Here is a 25,926-nt window from a genome sequence, read left to right as displayed (position 1 = left end):
ACCTGAAGGGGCATTGTAGCCAGGTGGGGGGTGGCCTCTTCTCCCAGGTAACCAGCATTAGAAGAAGGGGATACAGTCTCAAGTTGTGCCAGGGTAGGTATAGGCTGGATATTAGGAAGAAGTTCTTCACAGAGAGAGTGATTTCCCTTTGGAATGGGCTGCCCGGGGAGGTGGTGGAGGCACTGTCCCTGGGGGTCTTCAAGAAAAGACTGGATGAGGCACTTAGTGCCATGGTCTAGTTGATTGGTTAGGGCTGGGTGATAGGTTGGACTAGATGATCTTGGAGGTCTCTTCCAACCTGGTTGATTCTATGATTTCTGAAGCTGGGGGGGGAGGGGGGGCGGCAGGGAACACTCAAACCATCACAAACTGATGCAGGAAGTAAAGAACATGTAACGGTCCTTGTATCTTGGATTATGTATGTACTTTGGTTTCCCAAAAGCTGTTTTACTGCCTTGCTTTCTGTGATGCCAGCATATCTATAAATCACAGCCAAACCTTTGCCTTTCTTGGCATTGCTTTGCAAGTTTAGACACCCTCAACATACTTTTTCTTCCTTAATATTTATATCTACATCAGGAAACTGTGATGTCAATGTAATTTTTAGGAGCAAATTTAAACTGTTTTGAGAAATGCTTTATTAGTATGGAAGCATGAAGTGCTATTAATAAATAGTAATAATTTCCAACCATTTATGAAGGGAAACAAAATAACATCAGCATAAAACAACCAACCAAAAACCCTCCACATATTATTAGAAGACTTTATTACCCTGTGACAACATCTGGGGGACTTGAGCATCTCCCTTACGAAGAGAGACTGATAAACGTGAAGCTGCTTAGTCTGGTGTTGTAGTTTGAGGCATCCCAGGGTCTCCTGAGAAAACTACAGGGACCAAGACCTGTCCCAGGAAATGGATCTGAGTGCCCCAAGATGTTGTAATATTGTTATTCCATTCCATTTTCTGGCATCACATCTTACTGAGCCAGTGCCTGACAGATATCACTCTCTTCCCTTCCTCCCTCCCTCCCTGTTCTCCATTCACTTCTTTTCTCCAGGAAGAGCATGCATCCCTTCTTATCTCATGGTTTGTGTGTGGGAGATAACTACTAGCTTGCAGGGAAATTTGAGCTACATCATGCAGCCTGCCAAGGCTTTGTAGGCCTAAGATGGCGGAGGAAGGAAGAGCAGTTGTGACCTACTCTCAGGCCTGATGAGGGTGGAATGGGTGGAGGATTCTAGATATAGTCTGATAGTCTTGGCTTAGCTTGCAAATGTGTTTATTTTACCTGATTGCCTTTTGCATATATGCACTGGTAAATAGAATATCTCTTTAAACTTCCAATCAGTGTTCAGTATTTTCATTACAGTATCACAGTATCACAGTATCACCAAGGTTGGAAGAGACCTCACAGATCATCAAGTCCAACCCTTTACCACAGTGCCCAAGGCTAGACCATGGCACCAAGTGCCTCATCCAACCTTGCCTTGAACTGCCCCAGGGACGACGACTCCACCACCTCCCCAGGCAGCCCATTCCAGTGCCCAATGACTCTCTCAGTGAAGAACTTTCTCCTCACCTCGAGCCGAAATTTCCCCTGGCGCAGCCTGAGGCTGTGTCCTCTTGTTCTGGAGCTGGCCACCTGAGAGAAGAGAGCAACCTCCTCCTGGCCACAACCACCCTTCAGGTAGTTGTAGACAGCAATAAGGTCACCCCTGAGCCTCCTCTTCTCCAGGCTAAACAACCCCAGCTCCCTAAGCCTCTCCTCGTAGGGCTTGTGCTCGAGGCCTCTCACCAGCCTCGTCGTAAGAGCCTAAGACTGTCATTCAGTCTTTGGTTGCTCGTGACCTCAAACTATGACATCTGGAGAAGACTGAGAGGAGATCTAATCAATGTATACAAACATCTGAGAGGTGGGTGTCAAGTGGATGGGGCCATTGTCTTTTTGGTGGTCAGCAGCAATAAGACAAAGAGCAATGGCTACAAACTGGAACACCAAAGGTTTCACCTCAACATGAGGAGAAACTTCTTTACAATGAGGGTGACAGAGTACTGGAACAGGATGCCCAGAAAGGCTTTGGAGTCTCCTTCTCTGGAGAGTTTCAAAACCTGCCTGGATGCATTTCTGAGTGAACTACCCTAGGTGATCCCGCCTGGGGAGCCAGGTTGGACTCAATGATCTCTGAAGTCCCTTCCAATCTAAAAGGTTCTCTGATTCTGTGATTTCTTGATGTTGTTGAAACTCGAGGGCTAATTTAATTATATCTTGGCCATCTTCCATAAACCACAGCCAGTACATTTCCCTATTGACTTACAGAAACTTACAAAAACACAACAAAGGAGCAAATTTTAAGAAGAATTTAGTAGAGATTTTTTTCCTTGTCTAACCATGAAAAGATCTTATGTAACTAGCTCCACAAAAAAAAAAAAAAAAAAAAAAAAAAAAATATATATATATAAAAAAGGAAAAGCTGTTTACTGTTACTTTTGGCACATAGCATCATGCTGGCAGCATCTTTCAGTCACCCTTTCCAGACTACCTGTAGAATTTATTTTTGTAGGAGACCTTGTTTTGCCTACATTACCTACTGTAAACTGAAATAAAAAATGTCTAGAACAACCAGTACGTTACTTCATATGATAGAGATATATCTAACACATACTTTTCATAATTGTTCTGAAATTCTTTATGAAGAAAAGGAAAAGAAATCATGCACTTTCATTTTAGATAAAAAATTGCTTAAAAGATTAATTTGTACTTGCAAAAAAAGACCATTGCAAAAAATGTTATAGGCTACTTTAAAATTAATTTAATAAAGATTAAGGATAAAATTATGAAAGAAGCTTGTACAACCAAAAATCAATTCAGTCCTTTTCGTAGTACTACTGAGATGTTACATCAGTATTGATAACAGAAAATTCTTCTTGATGATTTTGGATATTTGTAACAGATCTCCCATCCCTCTGTGATAAAATCAACTTATATATATATGTAAAGCTTTAACCTGAAATCAATGTTTTGGAATGTTAGCTATCACAACAGTGGGCATGATTTTCCCTAATTTACATTGTCTTACAGTTGAATTCTGGGCAAGGATCATTGTCTAGCCTCTGTAGTTAATGAAGAGAGGTGAAGAGAGGTCAGCTCTCTTAGGTAGCATTTTTAGATGAATCATCCTCTGGAGGTATCTTAACTCTCTTCATTGATTACAGAGGGCCTTGACATGCAGCTTAGACAGGAGGTTTAAATTGTAGGCAACTAGTATTACGGGACATGATTCCTACATGTAACTCTATGTGAAATATCAGAAATCAATTTTTAATGCCTAGATTTTAAAATTATTTTGACTTAAGCATAATAAGACCCAAATAATTTAAATAGCTAAGCTCCACTTTCAGAAGTAGCTTATATAGCTATTGACATGCATAAAGCATCAAATAGACATCAAATTAGTATTCTAACTTTCATGTATGCCTAATTCCCAATCAAATCAATGCATAGATGGTTTTGAAAATCTCACTAGGCACGTATCTATCTAAATATATGAATACTCTGAAGAATCTAATCCTTGGTCTTTCACTGAGCAAAGAGGAACTGAAGTGAGGCTTACTAACACTTTTTCACCTGAGTTAAAATTTGCTTCTTACTTGGACAGCTCAAAACCTTTATATCTTTACAGTACAGTAGAAAGGTAATTTACTACATTTTTTGTCCCTGAATTAATATCTCTGCATACATTAAAATATCTGTCTGCTTTAAGTATGTGATCATATCATCCATTCTGCTAAATAATTTCTCCTACTGGTTTTCTTATAGGCCCCTTTCAGGTACTGGAAGGCTGCCATAGTGTTTCCCAGAGCATTCTTTTCTCCAGTCTGGACAGTCCCAACTCTCATAACTTTTCTCCACAGGGGAGATGCTTCAGCCCTCTGATCATCTTCACGGCCCTCGGACCCACTCCCACAGCTCAATGTCCCCATTATGCTGCAGGCATCAGAACTGAATGTGTACTCCAGCTGGGGTCTCACAAGAGCAGATGACAATCACTTCCCTCCTCCTGCTGGTCACACTTCTGATGCAGCCCAGGATACAGTTGACCTCTGACCTGCAACTGTACATTTACAGCTCATTTTGAGTTTTTCATGAACTAGTACCCTCAAGTCCTTCTCCTGGAGACTGCTTTTGATCTGCTCCCCATGTAACCTATATTTATGCTTGGGACTGATCTCACATGGGTGTAGGATTGTGTAGGATTTTGTACTTGGTCTTGTTGAATTTCATGATGTTGACTTGGGCCTGTCTTGGTTCAGAGGAGGAGATAGATTAATTAGCTCTTTTTAAATGTTCCCATGTTGTGAAATTAAGGCACGAACAGTGCCAAATATCCAAAAAGGCTACTTGTTAAAGGATCATAGAATCATAGAATCAAACAGGTTGGAAGAGACGTCTAAGATCATCCAGTCCAACCTATCACCCAGCCCCAGCCAATCAACCAGATCATGGCACTAAGTGCCTCAGCCAGGCTTTGCATCAACATTTCCAGGGACAGCAACTCCACCACCTCCCTGGGCAGCCCATTCCAAAGCCAATCACTTTCTCTGGCAAAAAATTCTTCCTGACATCCAGCCTATACTTCCCCTGGCACAACTTGAGACTGTGTCCCCTTGCTAGGCATAAACCTTTTTTACCCTAAAGAAGATTTTCTTTCCTTCAATCCAATAGGCCTGCAGATGGCAACACAGAGCATTCTGTGCAAATTTTCCTGTTCAACTGTTTCCTGCAACTTTAGGTGTAAAGTTTAATGCAGTTATTCCAGAAATGACCTGCTGAGCTACAATGTTCATCTGTTTGCTAAATGACCAGCTTTGAGTTGAGTTTAATAACTACTCAAGCTTAACTGGGACCAGTTTATTGGCTTCAGTACCTGAAATACCAAATCTGCTTGGTCACTTTGCTCTTCCTCCAAATCAAATCAGTCATTGCTGACCTGAACTGCTGGTACCTGTTCAGACTCAAAGGGTCTCTCCTAATGGCTGCTGTAGGATGAACACCAGTCTGGTATCTTCCATAGCTGTTGCATTTCTAATTTCCCGTATAACGTTGCTAAGACTCTTTTCACGTATGGTCATGTTTGTGCTCCTTTTTGATTTCTCTATACAAGAGCATTAAGAAATTGACTAGCTTTTGTTGTTATAATGGGTATTTTTGCCAGTCTTGGGTTAGGAACAGTAATAAACTTGTGTTTTCCACAAATCTTGTTCTGCCTGTAGTTAGACATTCTTTGCTTTATTATCACCTGTCTGTCTTAGAGAGTTTGAGAGGAGCAGAAGAAATAAGTATGGACAGAGATGCTGAGGTACTGGAAGGTGTCCAGAGAAGGGCAACGAAGGTGGTGAGGGGCCTGGAACACAGCCCTGTGAGGAGAGGCTGAGGGAGCTGGGGTTGTTTAGCCTGGAGAAGAGAAGGCTCAGGGCAGACCTCATTGCTGTCCACAACTACCTGAAAGGAGGTTGTAGTCAGGTGGGGGTGGTCTCTCCTGCCAGGCAACCAGCAACAGAACAAGGGGACACAGTCTCAAGTTGTGCTGGGGGAGGTCTAGGCTGGATGCTAGGAGGAATAAGATAAAGTGAACAGAACAGAGAAAGGGAGAAAAAGGAGAGAGAGAGGGAGAGAAAGAGAGGGGAAGTGTAGGAAAGGAATTATATTACAGGAATTATGTATGCATAAAGGAAATATATACACATATAACAGAGTCCAAGTCCTTTTCAGCTTGTGTTATCCAAAGATACTGCCAGGAACAATGTTGTTCCAGCATGTGGTGTCTCTAACCACAGGAGATGGAGCTGTGATAGTTTTCCCTGCTCTGTGCAGCCTCCAGCATGTAGTGCCTTCAGTGGAGTTCTTCTATCCTACAGAGGGCACAGCACGGTCTTTTGGTGGTAGTGATGGTGTTCGGAGATGTCCTGGGCTGTTGCTGCCAGGCTGAGCCATGGTGGTGTTCCCCCACAGAAGCTAGAGTAGCTCAGGGCTTTTATTCAGTTCTTTTAATGACTGCTTCCTCTTGGCCCCTCATGTGCAGTGCAGATGTTGCCTTCAGGGTATCTTCCTGTGTGCTGGCAGGCATTGGGGTGGGCCTCCACTCCCTTCTTTGCCTTCTACCTGTCCACACACCAATATACCTTCCAGAGTTTTATCAGGCCAGGAAAAGATCTGTTGCATAGTTCAGAGATCTTTTCATCATCCCCCCTTTCCAAGGTAGCTGCTGTCTTTTTGGGTAGCAATGATCTTATCTGTGTTCCAAGGGTCCTCCACCACACTCCTACCCAGGCAGCTACTGTCTGGTAAGCAAAGGTGATTTTATATTTGTTGATTTGCATATACAAGAGACTCTCTAATGACCCACATCTCAAGCTGTTATGGAGTGGAGTTTGTCTGGGTTTCAGGGAATGAAATGTGAGGCCGAATTTGAAAGAATTTAAAATATTTATTATTATAAACACTAGGAATCCCCTTCCCCAAACTTATTTATAACTATCCCACGTAAGTCCTTTATATGCAGTTGTGAATTAAATTACAGAATGTCTATGTGTAAGAAATCAGGAATTTAGCAACAGTTTGAAAGAATTTATGAAGAGAGTCTGTGGCTTGAGAGAGTTCCACTGGAAGACTTTGAGAGATTATTCTGGCTTTAGATCAAGTTTTCTCAGTTACTCACTGTCCAAATTCAGTTCTGAAAATCCTAAATATTGTGGATCAGGGTGCGCTGTCTGAGCTTCCACGGGTCCGAGCCAAGTTGGGTGCAGGCTTCTGTCTGGAGACTGGTGCAGATCGAAGAGCTGGTGAGTTGGTTCTGTAACCGTGCCATCCCAAGCCGTGCTCTGTGTGTGTGTGTGTGTGTGAGCGAGCGGTGCAAGCAAGCAAGCAAGGAAGGCAATGCAGCATCTTTTATAGTGTTTCAGAAGAGGTGTATCCAGCCAGACTGATGCTAGCTGGACAATACTGATTGGTTCAAAGTTATGTGTAATTCACAGAGATAGGCTATTTTTTACCAAAAACAGCCTGTGGTAGCACCCAGGGGTCAGCCCCCAGCAGGTGTGCATAGGGTGCTCGCAGTGTCTCAGACCCAAGGTGTTTTTCCCAAAACAATGGCTCATGTTTACAGCTTTATGTCCCTCTGGTGGAGAAATCTTCCCACAGATAGAAACGGTGGTTGGGACAGCGACTGTAGTCATACAGGCAAATGAGAGCAAGGTTTTAACTCCTCAACTGATAGTCCTTCGAGCCACAATTCTGTATAAATGAGGGCTTTGTAAGAGGGCTTTGTAACCCTCCACCACATAAGCCTGTCAAAATCCCCCTGGATTTCCTCAATTTCTTTCAGCACGTCAATAGGACCAAATATCTTGATTTCATGTGTCATCTGCAGACTTCCTGAGTGTGCACTCGATTCCACTCCATTCCTGGAACCATGCTGGTGATTCTGTGAACTGATTACATGTCTCCCAATACAAAATGTAAAATATGCTTTTAACTAACAAAAGGAGAAGACATGAAATGCTGTACATTCCTTAAATTGCATTCACGAGGGAAGAAAGTCCCTAATATCGTTCCCATGCTACCATGAAGGCCTCCTACCACGAACGCCTCCTACCACTTGCAGTTATTTTTTAAATCCATCTCAAGGCCAAGTTTGCCCCACTTCATGATGAAGAACTAATTAATCCTGATAGATGTCAATCACATTGGAGGTTGTAATTAAAATTCAGGTATCAGTGTATATGAATAATAAATGAAGGAATCCACCCCATGGTTGCTATCACTTAATGGTACAGCTTCTCTCCACCTCTCATTTTCTTTAATATAATCACTGATACATCTTTTTTTTTTACCATTTTTTATTAATTTTAATTGTGTGTGATTTATTTCCTTGTTTCAACAGTTCCATCTATCAGAAAAAAAAAAAAGAAAAAAAAAAAAAAAGAGAACTATGAGAAGGAATCTGAAAGCTCCCAGACACTGGACTGACAGCCACATGCACTTTGACTCATGCTTAAATAATGAAATGATAGCAATTTAAAAACAGTACATACACTTACAATGAACTTCCCCTCTTTCATAAAGGTTACATACTGAATAGTGAAATAGTTAGACTTATAAACCTATTTTACTTGACGTACTTTAATTATTCTGTTCTTTTACAAAGATACTGGTATTTAAGAGATATTATTTTAGAATAAAGTTTTGCATTCCCTAAGCAGTAATTTTTTTTTTTTTTATACTAAAGAAATGAAGAAAAAACATTTAACTTTGAAATTTCATGTATAGGAATTGTAATTATCTGGATGGTTTCCTTTAAATGCTACATGTAGGCAGTGAAATTTATGCTTATGAAAAGAGAAACTGCTTCCAGGAGTTTCATGTGTTATGAATTTTAATACCTTATATGGGTCAGGCTTTCACAAACTTAGAAAAGGGAATATGTTGACCTTAAACTATTGTACAATTTTAATAGCATCTTTAGTTTCTGTTGGTTATTTGTAGGCAGTGTGTCTAGTTTGTTTATGCTTGTTTTTCACTCTACTTCCTTTCTGCAATAGCAGAAAAGCCCCAAGGCTTCAGAGAACAGGCTATTCCTTTTCTTTTTCTTTTCTCCACCTCCTAATTTTTAAAAAGAAAAAATCAAGGAACTGTGAAATCCACTAGTCTGTGGGGTCATGAAGTTTTCACCCATTCCTGTCAGTTTGGGCTGCTATTTTTGAGATAATGATTCCCTGAACTATTTTCTTGCAGCGTCAACCATTAATAAAGCTGATTTTTATAAAACCTTTTTTTTCCCCATCTCATATGCTCTTTCTCCACCACAGTTTCTGTTTCTTACATTATTAGCAAAGTAGCTTACTACTGACCCCATGGGGATGGTTTCGAAATAATTGTATTTAGTATTAATTTGACGTTATTGTTATTTCTTTGTTATCCTCACCATTTTTTACCTTTCCATTTGGTTGACAGTTACATACCTCAGGAGAAGCTTTAGCAAATATAACTAAAACTCTGCAATATTTGAAATCTCATCATTCCAAAACATGGAAAGATGATTCTTCTGCAAATCCTATCAATGCTCTTCAATGATGTTCAGATATTAAAAAAAAAGAAAAAAGAAAAAAAGAAAAAGCTTGACAGCCTCATCCCAGTTTGATACACAGTGTAAATGATCTTTGTCTTGAAGAAGGAACTATAACCACTATACAGTTTAGGGAAATAAAAGAAAAAATAAAAGAAAGTGAGGGCAAGTTTTATAGGTAAACTTCTTAGAGTTTCACTGAAATGAATTGCTTTATACCAACTCTCAGTCAGATATGGTACACAGAGCAGAAAACAGGTGAGAGCTGAACAGAAAGCAGCAGTGAAACAAATGGAGCTAAGTATTTAATGCACAGTGAGCTCATGAGTTTCGATTTAATGAGGTGAGTTTCTCTGCTGCAAGCAGGTAATGTGCAGTTTTCAGGTTGTGGCTTACCTTTAGCTATTTGTTTTTAACTTTAGCTATACTTTTCCTAATATGCGATACTTCTAAATAACTTCTTATCACTGTGTTGTGGAGGGCCTGTAGGCCCAAAAGCAGGCTTATTTATGCCTGCTCTGCCTGGACATGTCTCTCTGCCTGGACCAGGGGTAAACAAGCACAAAGGGGCACAAGACATAGGGGCTATAAAGTCAGTTGCCCAGGACACCTGATTGTGTAAGCCACTACACACCCAGCTCGTGTCTCCCTGCTGTAAGCCCATGTGATTCCCATATTTGGGTAGTCCAGGCCTGTGGGTTTTGCCCAGTATGGTAAGGTTTGGCTGACTGCCAACCTGATTGGTTATTCTAGTGGCCAGTAAGTTCATTAATTCTTTGCCCACATATAATAAATAGGGGTACATGGGCTCAGGTGCAGCCTATCCCCACATTACTTGCAGCTCCGCCCCATTGCTTGCTTGCCTGCATGCGTACTGCCTTGCAGCTTTATGCCTGACTTTATATGATTGCCTGGTGTCCACCATTCCAGCTTGTTGTCAAGAGCAGATCTGCTTGTCTGCATTCAATTGGCCTGAGAAGCCAGTGTTAGACTTGTGCTTAGACTGCACAGAATCCTGCCTCTGCACCTGGAGTTCCTGCCTATATACCCCTAGAGAGAGCAGCCAACAGGATCCAGCCACATAAGGTCAGAGACTGCCATTTCCTCTAACGCCAGAGGATTCCAGCCTCAAAGTCCACAGGCAGAGACCCTGAAGAATTGGATACTTGCAATAGGCTGTGACGTAGCCCTGGAGGGTGATTATTGATCAATCTGAATTGTGAGTAAATAGTTGAATGCCTCTGTAATTTCTATTATCTTTGCCATAAAGCAGAAAGCAGATTATAGTGTTAGACCAGTCCAACCTAGACTGGTTGGACTGGATGATCCAACCTAGTCTAGGTTGGACTGGATGATCTGGGAGATCTCTTCCAACCTGCTTGATTCTATGACCCCAAGCATCATTAAGCCACGGGGGAAACTCTCTCTCTGTTAATAGTTTCAATGTTTGCTAGTTACTAATAAGTTTTTGTAGATATATATTCCCATAATGTCTTCATAACCATGTAAAAACAAATATTAATATTAAAGTTCAGTGGTTGGGGGTGGCGAGTTCTCAGAATATCGAGTTTAATAAATACATATATTTTTATAAATATCCTCTTGCCTTAATTTCTCCCCTCCACCAAAATCAGCATAGGTGTCAGAGTCCCCCTCTGCGACACACTGATATGAAAACTAGTACGAGAATTCTTCCTGTATTCACCCACTCTAACTGACTCCATGGGCAATTACCTGAGTAGAGAGCAGTTTAGTCACAGAATGAAGTAAAATTTGTTTAACCTGGACTATTTTTTAATTATTTTTTTATCCTGCAATTTTCATGCCATGTTAACAGTACAATAAGTAGTGATAGAAATTAAACATCATGCTTATCCCAACTGCAATGAACCTTAAAAATAATCACTAGACCCATCTGTGAAGTAAACTATTTGCCATACTGTGTAAAATTTCTTAATGTTTTACTTTCCTTATGCTCATAAAACCCCATACAATGAAAAAGAAGATGACTACAATGCCGAAAGGACTATAAAGCAAATGTCATTTTGGTTACATTCATGATAATGTCTAATGCTGGCATTTAAGTCTGACTTCATAGAATCATAAAATGGCTTAGGATGGAAGGGGACTTAGAGATGTCTACTCCAGCCTCCCCTCCAAGGGCAGAGATGCCTCTCAAATAGACTTGGTTGCTCGAGGCCTCGTCCTACCTAGTGTTGAATAGCTGAAAGAGAGAGGCATCCACAATCTTCCTAGACAACCTGTTCCAGAGTCTCACCACCCTCATACTGAAGAGCTTCTTCCTAACATCCAGTCCAAACCTACTCTCTCTGAGCTTAAAACAATTCTGCTTGTCCAAGTTGGAAGGCATCTATGATGTTAGCCAGAGTCTTGTCTTCTCTTGTCATGTTTTTTTTTTTTTTTTTTTAAGAGTGGACAGAATGGGACACTCTCAAATGAATTGGAAAGAAATAGAGAATTATCTTTGAAAATAAAAGATACAGAAAAATGACAGAGAATATATAGCAGTCCATAGCAAACTCTTTAAAACTTCTCCCAACTTGAAACTCAATCTACAATCCTCAATGCTCCTTTTTTTACCCTTCCCCAACGCCTCTGTGTTGTGAAGGGGTTTTGTTTGAATTTAGGGGTAAGATAGGAGGCTGAATTTTGAAAGGTTTTTAAATAATTGAATATTATATAATAAGAGAATCCTCCCCCCCCAAGCTTATATACAGTTAACCTACACAAGTTCTTTGTATGTGGTTGTTAAATTATTTTACAGAATGTCTATGTACAGTAGGATTAAGGAATTTGATAGAGGTTTGGAAAGGTTTGGATAGAGAATCCTGTGGCATAAAGTTGCCACTCGTAAAGTCACTGAAATTCTTAGCTGCTCAAATCAAGATTGTTCAGTTACTCACTAATTGGAGTCACAGTCTCAGTGGTCCCAAATAAGTATAGCGAAAGCCACGCTGTTGATCCTTGTGGACCTGAATGGTTCAAATATTATATTGGGGTACGCTGTCTGAGAAGGCTCCATGGGCACGATCGGGCTGGGAATGACGAACTGGGATGGCGGCTGGCTGGGAGTGCCTTGGTTGATGGTTCCCCTGGATGGGTGCAAAGTACCATGGTCTGGAAACATACAGCAGTGGTGGCCCCAGGCGACAAAGAGGCTAAGAGCGGTGGGTGGAGGAGGGTGGCAGGAACACTGAATCGCCCTATTTATGAGATGTTGGCCAAGATTGATGGTCCTTTGGCCACAATACTGTCCAATAAGCATCTGGCAGTAGGCCAAAACATGCCAAATAAGGTACAGTCCGGTGCTAGTTTGAAGCAAGCTGGAATGTTTTGGTAACAGAACTAGATAACAGGCAGTGAAATGAAAACAATTGATGTCAACTTCTCTCACAGTCTCGCTGAGAACTCTGGGAAGAAGAAAGACTTTTTCTCCATTTTGTTTCTCACTCTTGCTTTTGCCTTAGACCTGGTCACATCTCATTAACCCTGCTCCCACTAACCTTGCTCCCTAACCTCTTGGCTGCACCTCTTTTCTTCCTGAGAACTGGGGTAAGGTTGAGAGGGCCGGGGGAGGTGTTGGGGTGGTTTGAGAGCCCCTCCTGGGGACTCAGGTTTCTGGGAGGGGAGCTGTGCTTTTGTATTGTTTATCCTTTGTATATTTCTGTATATAATTGTATATAACTGTATATATTGTAAATAGCTGCTTGTAAATTCTGCTAGCTGTAAATAAATTGCTTCATCTATATTCCCAGGGTCTGTCTGAGTTAGCTGGGGCAAATACACAGTGTGGGAGGGGCGGGGTAACCCCCAAACCATCACATTTTTTTATTGGCGCCCAACGTGGGGCAAATGTTAAAAACTGTGAGAAGAAAAACAGTTTTACACGAGCATGTACCTAAACAAACAGTTGGAATTCCTGTCTTAGGCTGAATAACTCTCATTAGAGCCATATTTAAAGCAGAATTTCCATTGATTGTCACATTATTGACCAGAGCTCCTGTAATATCCTTGGTAATATTCTCAGAGATATTAAAACCAGCATAACCAAGAATAAAATCACCCCAGCTCCAGAACATGTTTGAAAGCTTAACTTTAGCCTTCTTAAAAACTACATGAAGCAAGAAATAACCAATTTGATCTTTGATCCAATTGTACACAAAAAAACAGAAAACAGGCCACACAGCAATCCCCACCAAGTACAATAGCTGCTTGATTAGCTTCATCTTAATTCCCAGAGCTAATTTTCCAATCACTCAAAAATCTCTAGCCTCACGTTGGGAAAGCCAATAAAAAGTCCACAGGTCTGGTACCCCCGACTATGGAGAGAGCACAGGTGGGCCCACACACTAAGTACGTGAGCTTATATAACCTGTTTACCTCAACCTTACAAGCAGGGCAGGCCAGACACTAAGACGCCAGGCTTGTTGTGCTCCTTTGTCCACTTAATTTGTTTTCCCCTGGTTTGGACAGAAAAACACCTTTTGGAGGGCAAACATGTCCAGGCAAGTATAGACTTGTAAACAAGGCTATTTAAGCCACCACACTCTGCCACCCACAGGCCCAACAAGATCTCCTGGAGTCCTGTGTACCCCTAAATTCCTCTCCCCCTGTGGTTTGAATGGGAGAGGAAAAGCCGCGTGTTTCCCCACACACACCCCTCCCCGCGCCTTGCCCTGCAGGCATGAAGGAGGAGAGCAAGGGGCCCTTCCAGCATGAGAGGTGCCCCGTGCAGTGCCTGTGCTGGAGTTGGGCTGTAATTGGATGTGGTCTTCACGTCTAGGAAGTGGTAGCTCTGCTCTTTGTCTAGGGAAGGTATAAATATTGGGGGATGTGGCCATTTGAGCTGATTTTCTAGCTCAGTCGGTAGAGTATGAGACTCTTAATCTCAGGGTCGTGGTACCCACTTTAAAAATTTAAAAATAATCTCATAAAAACTTGAGCCAAAGAGCACGACATTGAGTGGATTTATCACATCCCCTATTATGCACCTGCCTCAGGCAAAATTGAATGCTACAATGGCTTGCTAAAAACAACTTTAAAGGCAATGGGGGGAGGAACCTCAAAGAACTGGGAGAAACATCTAGCCCAAGCCACTCAGGTAGTGAATAGTAGAGGTTCCACCAACCAAGCTGGCCCAGTTCATTCAGAGGTCTTACAAAAGGTAGAAGGTGACAGGGTTCCTGTCATTCGTGAAAAGAATTTGTTGGACAAGTCTGTTTGGGTATTCTCCCCTTCAGGGAAGGCTACACCTCTCCTAGGGGTGGGTTCTGCTGAACGACCTGGTCATACATATTGGGTTATGCAGAAGAATGGTGAAATTCGATGTGTGCCACAAAAGAATCTGACATTGGCAGAAAGAATGTAGACATGTTGTTATGAGTTCTTTTGCAGATGATTATGGTGCCCAAAAAAACCATGAAGACCCCACTCTCCATCAGCATGAACCCTGTGAGTGCCAAGAGTCCTGCTCTATTCCATTCATTGAAGAAAACATCAGACTCTTCTAGAAATCCATTGAGCTAGCCAATGCCTGAGACAGACGGAAATGAGAAGATGAATGACCGGAAATTGAAGAAAGAAGCTTGAAGCCTGGACAACGACCATCTACTATACTGATGTTATCCCTAGTTACGTAGAATGACTTGATGCTGCAATGGTAAATTATATTAAAGGGGTGGATTGTGGCCGTTTGAACTGATTCTCTAGCTCAGACATAGGGGAAAGATGAACACTCCAGGGATAGGCCACATAATGGCAACAATAGATAAATTAATATAATTTCATTGGATCATCAAGAGCTTAATGTCTAGAAGCACAGCTTGTTCTCCCCCTTCTCCTGATGGCTTCTGCTGCTTCAGCTTTGCCTATCTTCCCGGCTGCTGTTTTGGCTGCTGCTGCTCCTGCTACTTTGCCGCCGCTTGACCCCTCCCCTATCTCCCTTAAGGTTATTGTATTTTTTTTTTCTTCCTTCTCTAGTTATTATCTCTATTTACATTGTTATACTATAAGAAACACAATTTCATCTTTCCCTGACTCTCAAAAAAAGGGGTCTGTGTTGTGGTGAGTTTATTTCTTCCTGGGGGAGGGATCTGCCCTAACCCGGGACAGGAGACTTCCCGCCTTTGGGGTTCCCACCTTGGAGTTTGTTCCCACCTGAGCGTTCGTGCCTGCCTGATACTTCTCCCCTCCTCTTGCCTGGCCTGGATACAGAAAGAGCTCAGTGTTCTGAAGGACTTCTTCACCCATTCATGTCCTTTGTGTAGACCTTAACGACCCTTAACGACTCTTCTGTGGCTTCTGAAAGAAGGCTGGACCAAGTCAGCCTGTCTGTGAGTTATTTTTGCTCAGCTTTATTATTAAGTGGGAAACGCTATTTAACTAATAGCTAAAGCCTTTTCCAGCTTCTGATTTTAAAAATAGTCAAATTATCTATGGCATTGTGTAGATCTTCTCAAACGAGCTGAATCTGGTAATTAAAACTAAATTAATTTCTGTATATAGTTTTGGGAGCGGGCTTTTGGGAAAATAAAATAACTCTATTTTTCTATAAAATTCCTGACTCAGCTACATTAATTCTGTGCCTCCACAACACAAGGCCTCTCCAGACATAACAAAGCCCACTCTCTACATGTTTACCTAGATAAGTAGCTCTCCCCAGAGACAGCTGGCAAGAGGAAAAAGAAAGGAAAGCAAATTGGCCTTGCTGCCTGTCATGGAGAGGATTTCTCTATTCCTCATCTGTTAGGGGGAGGTGAGAAATTAATTTGAGAGGTTTTGATTTTTTTATAAAATTATTTATTAAAATTAATATTTACAAATTTGTACCACCCCCAATCCGGTTCGTTTACAAAGTTATGAAAATAGCTTTGGGATATATTTACAAGGATTGATTATTAAGTGGGAATATCAAATTATGAACAATTATAGACAGAGAGAAATATTTTCTTAGGCTTAATGCCTCTTAACAACTCTAGTATCTGCCCAGTGAGGGCTGAAACTATGTGTACTCTTCAGGTGAAGATAACTTATATTACAAAGGTTTAAAGCTTACTTAGATGTGATGCTCTTGAGTATTAATCATTAATCACCCTCTTGGGATTCTGTCTCAGCGTGTGCCCAGTACTGGGGTCTTGGTGAGCTGGAGTCTGTCCCGGCTTGCAAGGGATGATAAAGTTTTTCCCAGTCTCTGGGGTAACAGTATTTCTATAACCTTCTCTCCTGGGCTGAAGTAGTCTCTGCCTTGGAGCTGTTGCTTCTTCTGGAAGCCATGTGTCCAGGGATGATCAGGAATTCCAGGTGCAGGAGAAGGATTTGTCCGTGTAGCTTCTGACACGGTCTCACAGCTAGCAGGCTGTGTTTGCAGGTTTGCAGACTGTCTGAGGGTCTGCTGGGCGCTGGGTCTTTCCAGAGTTACAGAATAGCTGGCAAGTAGTATTTATGCCGTGCAAGCAGGATCTATGCCGTGCTGCATGGAGACGAGCTTCGTAGATGAATCAAGATAGCTCTAGGCTTAGGCCGGGGGTTCTCGGCTCCCCATATGTATGAAGTGCAGGCATGAATGTGCTTTGCTTCTCAAAGGGCTTGCAGATAGCTTGACTGCGTCTTGAGATCAATGCATGAGGTCTGAGCCTCTGTAATGCTTGCAAGTGAGTAAGTCCTGATCCTGTGTTTAGGCCATGCAAGCAGGTCAGGGCAGCAGGATGCTGCTGTGGATAAGAGCTGAGTCTAAATGCTCTAAGCTTCTGAACGGTTTGAACCTCTGGACCGTCTGAACACATGGTGCTGCTGTGCACCCCTCTTTATGGACTCTGGGCCAAGATTTGTGGCTCGTTGGACATCTAAAATGACCAATCAGGCTGGCCGTAAGCCAAACCTTGCCCCAATAGGCAATAGAGATATGCCTGGACCTCCCAATAGGGGATTACCTGCCCGGACCTCAGGAGCACACGGGCTGGGTGTGTATGTGTTACACACTTTGTTTGCTGCCTCGTGGGTCCTGGCAGAAAAACATGTCCAGGCATGTAGAGGCATGGTGAAGCCTCAGTTTTGGGGCTGCTGCCCCTCCACCACACTGTCACCTTACAAAGAAATAGCAGAATAGTGGGATTGAATAACAATTTTTACACTGTCCTGTGTCCACCCCCTAGACTCCTCTAGTCCTTAGAGGATTTTTAGGTCTGTGGTTCCCAATGCACAAAATCTCAATAAGAAATTTAAAAACAGATTAATGAAAAACAAGCAAACAAACAAACAAAACCCCCACTGAAACCAGAGATTAAAAAATAAATAAAAAGAAAAAGAGGCTTCTTCATTTTCTAAACTATCCAATCTCTTTCTCAGTGATATGCCTTTCAAGTGTTTTTCATTCTCATGTTCATGAAACTGTCCTTTCAGACAAGCTAGGATCTTTTCTATTTTATTTAACATTGGTCTCATTTATTTTATTTTTATTTTGTATTTTATTATTAAATATTTATGCTTTGAGTGAGACTTTGAACATTACAAAAGAAGTCATAAGATTGTATGAAAAATATTGTATAAAGATGTCTGGGTTTGCGTTTTTCTGACTGACCATTGAGTCCCTTCCCTTAATATCTCCTGGGCTATTTCTGATCAGGTGCAGCAAAGGAGTCTCTTGTGAAAAGTATGCATATGAAAGAGTCCAAATACTGTTATCACAAGGGTGATAAATGCTTTGACAGAGTGTAACCAAAACTTAGATGTGACATGAAGACCTATAAGAAAAAGATAAATTATTAATTTTCTCTGTTAATGCAGGAATTCATGTTGATAGTCCTGTAAAATTTGGTCTCTAGTCATAACTTGTCTCCACTGTAGTCAACAGAGAAAGACTGCTATCTCAAAAAGTACCTCAAACCTTCTGAAGAAAAATCTTTAAACTGGATGAGACAATTTGCACTTTGGAGCTATCTGTCTCTGCCATTTGAAAGATGTCTAGGCTCATAGGAAGATTTAAAGTGGAGGTTTAACTTTCACACAGCTGAATCCAGGTGAAATGTTAAAGGACAACAGGGCTCCAACTCAGGAATCTAGGCAGACTGCCTAATGTAGGAGATGTATCTGTACTGCAAGTATCTCTGTATGTAATTTAATAGTCCATAAAGTAAATTGAGAGTGAAAATAGTGGCAGATATGAGCAGAGGTGTAGAAAACTTGGCTCAACGATGATAGAGTAAAAGACCTAGAGATTACGTGTTCAAAGGTTGAGGAATGTGTAAGGTAAATCAAGTTGTTTCTGTCTTCAGAGTGAAAACTGTAAGCTGTAGAGGACTTGAGATTCCAAAAAAAACTTTGATGAGTTACAATTTGAAGCAACAAAGAGACAGTCTGGGGATGCTACAGTGGTGACTGAGGCCTGAAGATCCTGGAGACATAACTGATCCAACTTTATGTCACAGAAATTTGATTAAATTATTTCTTGGGTTCACTCATTACCATATTTTCCCTGATTCTGAGAGGATGTCAGCACACATACCTTATATAGGGGCCAGGGTGAATTGCTATTGATTTCAAATGTACAATCGGATCCTTGTTTTCTAAAAGTTATTCAAGGGAACTCAAATACTTTTTAAACTGCCATTTTTTAAACCATAATTTTAAAAATTAGGACAACACTGGTCTTGTTACCAAAGGAAAAAAAAAATAAAGGAGACAAAAAAGAGAGAAAAGAAAATAAAATAATGTGTTATCCAGGATATGAGAGATTCACTGAGATATCCCTGTCCTTAATGAGAAATCACAAAGAATATTACTGCCATGTCCTGCCTATACACTCTGACTTATCAGCTGGTCTGGGAGTTTAGGCTCCTGTGATATTGAATGAAGATTATAAGCCAGCTGGGTCACAAACTCTGTCAAGCCTTCTTGGCAGCTGCTCTCATTATGAAAGCCAGCCAGCCTTTTCCAAAAATAAGAATGTGAAGCAAATTGGGCTTATAGACCCTTATAATGCAATTGCACGCAGAGATAGGGACCTGAGCGGACAGGCAGAAATATTATTGATGGCTGCTGAAAACAGGGAATAAGATGTTATTAAGCCGAGTCAGAGATACATATCGATAGCTAATATAAAACCTTTATTGGATTACAGACTCCAGGAAAAAAGATTCAGAGATTCAACCCTTTGCTTTGCTTTTAATTTCACTGGAGATGCAGGGTTTATGAATAAAACATATCGTCACTTATGATTCTGATATTAGTCACAACTTTCTGTGTCACTCGTTCGCACAGAGCAAGGAACATCCACTAACTGCATAAACTTTGAAATCTCTGTTTTACAGATGTGGGGATGGATGCACACTAACAAAGATGCAGTGGTTTGAGAGGATATGTGAATTTAAAATAAATGTAGTAATGTCTTAGAGATCAGAATTGCAGACATGTTTTTCTCTGAATGGATTTGAGTATTATGTCTTTGAAGATCTTTAAGATGTCTTTTTGTTTCATTTATGGGACAGAGCAAATGTTAGTGTCTCTTAATGATAACAGAAGCCCTCAGCTATAACTACTTTGAATTCATCAGACTGTTGAGGAGAGGTGTGAGTCTGGGTTAGGATTGAATTGTCATGAGGCCGATGTAAAAAATTATTTAAGAGTTTATTAATTATACAAAGAAAACTTTCCCAAACTTATTTACAATTAACACACATAGATTCTGTTATGTGGTTGGTAAAACTGTTTTGCAGAAAATATATATATACACAGTCAAATGATTTAGGAAAAATCTTTAGAAATGTTTATAACTAGAGAGGCTTGCAGCACAAACTGCTGCTGAAAGGTTAAGCATAAACTTCTACAAACAAGTAAAGAGAGTTAGGGTACTCACTGGTCAAAAGTCTCAATACTTGCACTCCAAAAACAGAAGCAGGAAAATATATGTAGTGAAAGCCATGTGGTGGACTTCATGTGGTAATGATCCAATGGGGTTCTGATGTTGGTTCAGTCCAAATTGAGCACACTGTCTGAGAAGGCCCACAGACATGAGAGAGGTCTTCTGTGGCTGTCAGGAAGTCATTGGGTGGTCAGCAGCCACATGGGCAAAGCAGGGTCCAGGTTTGCGGGCTGGAGCAGTCTGATTGAGTACTGCGTATAGCATGCAGTCAGCCCTCGGGCTGGCATGTCAGGCTGGAGTGGTGGGCCGGCAAGTCCCAATGTCGAAACTTGTTGCTAGGTCATTGCTGGGCTGTTACCCAGGCAAGGTCATAGTCAAGGTTGCAGGCAAGTCCCCACTTATGTGTAATGCAAAGTGTAGCGGCACACAGAGGCACGTAAGGCAAACAGGTAGTGAACAAAACAAAAGCAGCAGCAGCAAACAAGCAAAATTGCTAGGGTTTCTAAGCATTTTTGGGAGCATCTTTGACCAATAGCAACAGGGAAAACCATTCCTGGAATAAATCCTGAATTATTTCTTCAAAAAAAGGAAGATGCACAGATCTAGGGTCATGATCTGTGTTTATCACAAAACAAAGCATGATGGAAAACAAGGCCAAACATGGGGTCTGTGATAGACTGAGAGGTGCCAAAGCTTTTTGTCTGCTTTCCCGCTTCTTCCACCCAGGAAGAAGAAGCAGGAAGGGGGGAGGCAAGGTGGGTATTTGGGCAGGTGTTTAGGGTGTGTGATGGATACGTGTTCTAGACATAATTTGGACCTTCCACCACAGAGATTCATAAGGCGTGTTTCCTATTCCATGACAATAAGTTGTTGCATTGCAAAGGTGGATGCTAATAATATGAGGCCCCAGAAAAACTGGCCAGCAGGAAAACAAGGGAAACCTTTGCAAAATACATCTCTGTCTTTCATTAGAAAGAAAGTAACACTGTGGACATCAACAACTGTATTTCTCTATTGACATTCACTACTTATATAAATTAAGGAAAGATCTCTAATATTTAAATTCCTCAAACTTAGTTTCTCTTAGAATGATTGCCTAGGTGAATGTTGGGCAACATGTACTGTAGCTTACTTTGAATTTATTTTTTAATCCAAAAGTGCCGATTCAACTTATTTTTTTTTAATTATTAGCAAATTATGAAGTGTTTTTATGTTCTTAAATATCACACTAAAACATTTAAAGGATAAAAGTGTTTCAAAGTAGCAATTTAAATACCTAAAATTTGTTCTTACATGTTCTAGTGGCTTTCCAGTGATATGAAAAAGTTTACAAGCATGAAAGAACAGAAGGAGGAAGATATATACAACCTTTATTTAGTTTCATTCTGGAAAAGCAGAATGAATTGAAAAAAAAATCTTGAAATGAGAAAATGTGGAAAATATTATGTTTTTCTAACTAGCCTCATTTTAAAAGATGATGAAAAAAAGCTGAAGAAATAATAATTTCACAAAGGAAGCATTCTTTCTGTTTTCTATGCAGAGGATATGGACTCTTTCACTAATCAAAGAACATAGAAAATTTAGTTTGAATGTTGTTATGACAAGGTAGGAGAGCAAATTCAATCTTCCAGCTGTAAAGAAGTTATTTTACTCCTGTTTTAAATGCAAATCCCCCAAAACTTAGTGCTTTTCACCATTTTGTGTTCTAGTTCAATTACAAGTTTTAGGATTAGGTGTAGTGAAACCTATGTTGTGACTCATGCAGGTCAGATTACTTAACCAGAAGGTCCTTTGTGGTTGTAAATTCAGTGAATCTAATAAGCATATATAAAGATGGTAAAGCACATAAGTGAGAAGGGAGGTAAAGAAAAAAGAGACATAATGTAACAGCTTTATAAACTCCCAAAGAAAATACACAACAGTTTAAAATTCAAAAAGTATTCTGATTTTCTTATGTGTATGCACACACACATCTCGCACCTCGGAAATTATATTAATATGAAAGCTCAGAGCTGTGTAGATTATTTTTGCAAGAAGCAGCTGCATCAATCCAGTTAATATCTCACCTGCCACAGCAGCTGATGATCTGATTTAACCCTGCAAAAACCATGTTTTACCATGTGCATCACTGATATCATTTAACCACATACCAATGATGACTGCTGTTATCCTGGACACTTTGCAATTGGGAACACAATTAAAGAAAAATTACAGGATAGAGATACAGTATTCAACACACAATGTGTAAATCTACAACCTGATGTTGCTTTATGTTAAAGCAAGAATTCTCATCTTAGAGGGTTAAATGGGGACAAGCAATAAAGAACAAACAACTTACCACATTTTGAAATCTACCACTCGTGCTATTTTGAAGCTAGCTAGAATCTTTTGGTGAGAAGAACTATATTTCAGACTGTGAAAGGGAAACAATGATTGCATCTGTGACATGACGCAGTGATGAACCTTTGCCGTTGAACATCCAGTTTAGAACTGTCAATCTAGGAGCTAAAAGCAATTGTGACTCAGTTCCAATCACTTCAGAAGCTGCTTTCACTCCTTCATAGGCTGCTACTATCTCTTTCTCTGTTGGGATATAATTTGACTCTGAGCCTCTGTTCCTATGACCCCAGAAACCAAGTGGATGACCACATGTCTCATTTGGAGCTCTCTGCCTGAGACTCCAAGTTGGACCATTGTCACTGGCAGCCATGTACAGAATGTTTTTTATGTCTGGACCAGATCACACAGCTCCCAAGCCCACTGCATGGACTACTTCTCGCTGGATCTGATCAAAAGCGGCTTGTTGTTCAGGTCCCCACTCGACATTGTTTCTCTTACAAGTCACATCATGCAGAGGTTTGACAATTTGACTGAATGCAGGAATGTGTAGTCTCCAAAATCCCACTGCATCCAAGAAAGATAGAAAGTGAATGGAAGACTAGAAATTAGAGAAGTGCAATGAAACAGAGAGGAAAGCAAAAAGAAGCTCTGGGAGACATACAAGGTAAGACTACTGTTGGTGGAGTGCTACGGGTAAAATGGCTCTTTGTTCACCAATATGGTTAGATGGTCATAATCCACTTTATTTCTGTGAGGCAGAGACTTATATGCATTCTAGCAATAGGCGTGTGTCCTGGAAGTCCTGTGTACCCCTAAATTCCTCTCTCTCCGTGGCTTGAATGGGAGGGGGAAAGCCGCATGGTTCCCCCCCGCCTCGCCTGCCCCGCAGGCATGAAGGAGGTGAACAAAGGGGTCCTGCCCACACTAGGAGTGCCCTGTGCAGTGCCCGCACTTGGATCTGGCTGGGATTGGCTGTGCGCTTTCATGCCTAAGGTGTGGTAACTCTGCCCTTTGTCTAGCAAGGGTATAAACTGGGGGGCTTCCCGCCTTTGGGGGTTCCCGCCTTGGACTTGGTTACTGCCTGGACATTCGTGTCTTCCTGAGACTCCCCCCCCCCCCCCCCCCCCCCTTGCTCGCCTAAGGTGAATACAGAAAGCTTCAAAGGATTGCTTCCCCACTGACACCTTTGTAAGAACTGAATACCTCTTAACGACTCTCCAACAGCTTCTGCAGGAGAACGAGAGAAACAAACCCCACCAGGAAGCCAGCCTGATCGTGAGTTATTTTGGCTCAACTTTATTAGTAAGAAACCCACTATTAATTCATAGCTAAAGCCTTTTCCAACTTCTGACTTCCAAAATAGTCAGATTATTGATGGTATCCCTGTAGATAATTCTCATGTGACTGAATCTGCTAATTAAACAAAATTAATCTTTGTATATATAGTTTTGGGGGTGGGTTTTTGGGAAAATAAAATAACTACTTTTGTATAATATTTCTCACTTGGCCACACGTTAATTCCTGCCTCTACAACAGCATGCTCCACTAAGATTGGTTACAATCAGAGGGTACAAGGTTACACATAAGGCATGGATAGGTCAGCATACCATAACATTCTAAGGATCAGCCCTCCGGACCACCTACTCCAGCCCCCTTGGCTATCTAACTCTGCCCACTGCAGCTGTGTTTGTGGTGCTCACTTGTTTACAGTTTGATTTCCTGGGCTAGCAGTGTCCCAAGGCCATTTCTCAGCACAGTTGCTCATGTTTATCATTTCTGTGTCCTCTGCTAACAAGAATTCTCCAACAGACTACGAAAAAGAAAACACATGCAAGAATTCACATTTCCTCCTTTGTAAACTTAGTTTACATCTGATGATCTCCATCTGGATGTACAGAAAATAAAAGATTCTCAACAACAGTTGCGGGGGATTCCTAAAGTGATGTTATGCATACCATTACTCTAGAATCTATTTATCCTGGTGTTTTCTTAAGCACATGTACAATATAGCAAGCATGGGTTTAAGAAGGGCAGGTTCTGGCTGACCAACCTGATCTCCATTTATGATCAGGTTATCCACCTGGTGAATGTGGGGAAGGCTGTGGATGTAGTCTACCTGGACTTTAGCAAAGCCTTTGACACTGTCTGCCACAAGAAGCTCCTGGCCAAGGTGGCAGCTTGTGGCTTGGACAGATTCACTCTGATATGAGTCAAGAACTGGCTGGAAGGCTGGGTCCAGAGAGTGGTGGTGAATGGTGCCCCATCCAAATGACAGCCAGTCACTAGTGGTGTTCCCCAAGGATCAGTGCTGGGCCCAGTCCTGCTCAATATCTTTATTGATGATCTGGATGAGGGGATTGAGTCCAGCACCATTAAGTTTACAGATGACACCAAGCTAGGAGCAGATGTTGATCTGTTGGAGGGTAGGAGAGCCCTGCAGAGGGACCTTGACAGGCTGGATGAGAGGGCAGATACCGATGGGTTGAGGTTTAACAAGTCCAAGTTCAGGGTTCTGTACTATGGCCACAACAACCCCAAGCAGCGCTACAGGCTGCAGACAGGCTGGCTGGAGAGCAGCCAGGAGGAAAGGAGCCTGGGGGTATTGATAGATAGTAGGCTGAAGATGAGCCAGCAGTGTGCCCAGGTAGCCAAGAGAGCCAATGGCATACTGTCCCATATCAAGAATAGTGTGGCTAGTAGGATGAGGGAGGTTATTCTTCCCCCTGTACTCAACACTGGTCAGACCACACCTTGAGTACTGTGTCCAGTTATGGGCTTCTGAAATCAAGGGAGAAGTTGAGATACTAGAACATGCTCAGAGAAGGGTGACAGAGCTGGTGAGGAGCCTGGAACAAAAACCCTTATGAGGAAAGGCTGAGGGAGCTGGGGTTGTTTAGCCTGGAGAAGAGGAGTCTCAGGGGTGACCTCATTGCTGTCTACAACTACCTGAGGGGAGGCTGTAGCCAGGTGCAGCTTGGTCTCTTCTCCCAATCAACCACCAGTAGAACAAGGAGACACAGTCTCAAGTTGTGCCGGGGAAAGTATAGGCTGATTGTTAGAAGGAAGTTCTTGCCAGAGAGAGTGATTTCCCATTGGAATGGGCTGCTCAGGGATGTGGTGGAGTCACCGTCCCTGAAGGTGTTCAAAACAGCTCAAATCATGGCTCTGGGGCTGGTGTAATCAACAGGGGTTTGGATTCTAGAACCACAACTTGATTGACAAGGCACCAGAACTACTAACAACTATTAGAATGCGCTTGTCCCAGAAGCAGAAAAGAATCCTGGGGCAGGAGATGGCAGGACTCATTGATAGGGCTTTAAATTAGATTTGAAGGGGGAAGGGGTTAATAGTCATCTGCTGGCTCGTGACAAACTGAGGCAACTCACTGGAGGCAGAGGGATGGAGAACCAATGATGGTCCTGTGGTGGAGGGCCACATAGGCCCCAGTAGGCTTATTCACAGGCCTATGCTTGCCTGGACATGTTTTCTCGCTGAAACGTATTTTTCTGTCTAAACCAGGGGAAAACACATTAAAGGGACAAAGGAGCACCATAAGCCTGGTGCCTTAGAGTCTGGTCTGCCCTGGT

This window comes from Pogoniulus pusillus, chromosome Z (assembly GCF_015220805.1).
Source record: "Pogoniulus pusillus isolate bPogPus1 chromosome Z, bPogPus1.pri, whole genome shotgun sequence".
Classification (NCBI taxonomy): domain Eukaryota; kingdom Metazoa; phylum Chordata; class Aves; order Piciformes; family Lybiidae; genus Pogoniulus; species Pogoniulus pusillus.
This window is presented reverse-complemented; position numbering follows the sequence as displayed.